This window comes from Penaeus monodon, chromosome 28 (assembly GCF_015228065.2).
Source record: "Penaeus monodon isolate SGIC_2016 chromosome 28, NSTDA_Pmon_1, whole genome shotgun sequence".
Classification (NCBI taxonomy): domain Eukaryota; kingdom Metazoa; phylum Arthropoda; class Malacostraca; order Decapoda; family Penaeidae; genus Penaeus; species Penaeus monodon.
In genome coordinates this window covers 23,860,888-23,861,772 of record NC_051413.1, presented here as the reverse complement: position 1 = coordinate 23,861,772, position 885 = coordinate 23,860,888, and the positions used below count along the sequence as shown (strand labels likewise).

The following is an 885-nucleotide window of genomic DNA, read 5'->3' as shown; positions in this document are numbered from 1 at the left end:
TTGTCTTTCTTATTTTCTCCTTTCTATTCTCTGTCCTTGAAGTTTCTCTTATCTTAGTCTCTCTCTCTCTACTGTCTTTTACCTCTTCTTTTCTCATTTTCGTCTTTTCATTATCTGTCTTCCTTTCTCCGGTCATTCCTCTTTCTATTTCTTTTTCAGTCTTCAGTCTTCCAGTTTATGTCTTTCTTTCTTTTTCTCTCCCTTCTTCCTCTTCCTATTCCCCTCTCTCGTTCTTTTTCTCTTCGTGTCATCTCTATTTGTCTCTCTTATCCCCTATCTTCCTTTCCCTCTTTTCAATTTTTTTATGTCTCTCTTTCCCTTGCTTTATCTTTCTTTTCTCCCCCTTTTTTCTCTTTCTTCCTCCTTCCTTCTGCCTCCTTTCCTCCACTTCGCCTTATTCTGTCTCTTTTTCTTCTTTTTCATTTTTTCTCTTTCTCTCTCTTTATGTATTTCCTTTCCCTTCTTTCTTTTATCTTTTATTTATTTTGCGTCTTATGGTTTATCTTTTTTTCCTTCTTTGTCTCTTTCTCTCTCTCGCTCTCCCCTTTTTGTTCCAATTATCTTTCTGCTTCTCATTCTCCCTCTTTCTTCTTTGCTTCCCACTCTCCTCTTTTCTATGCCCTTCTTTCTCTATCCTTTCTTTCACCTCCTATTTCTCAATCTTTTCTTCTTTTCTCCCCTTCTTTATCTTAACTTTCTTTCTTTTTCTCTTCATTTCCCTTTTCCATTTTTATTTCTTTCTCCGTTATTCCTCCTCACCCTCAACGTTATCCCATTTCTCTTTATTACGATTTTTATTGTCCATCTTGCTCTCCCTTTCTTTGCCGGCAGTTTATTGACAGGGATTCTATACACAATTGGGTTTGAAATTTCAATCTTGAATTT

The 885-nt window shown here is 36.0% G+C and overlaps 1 protein-coding gene across 2 annotated transcripts in view; it reads right to left on the bottom strand.

Moving 5' to 3' along the window:
* Positions 1–885, bottom strand: part of LOC119591424 (dipeptidase 1-like) — a 285,765-nt gene that overhangs the window by 32,410 nt on the left and 252,470 nt on the right. The gene's annotated exons all lie outside the window — the stretch shown is intronic.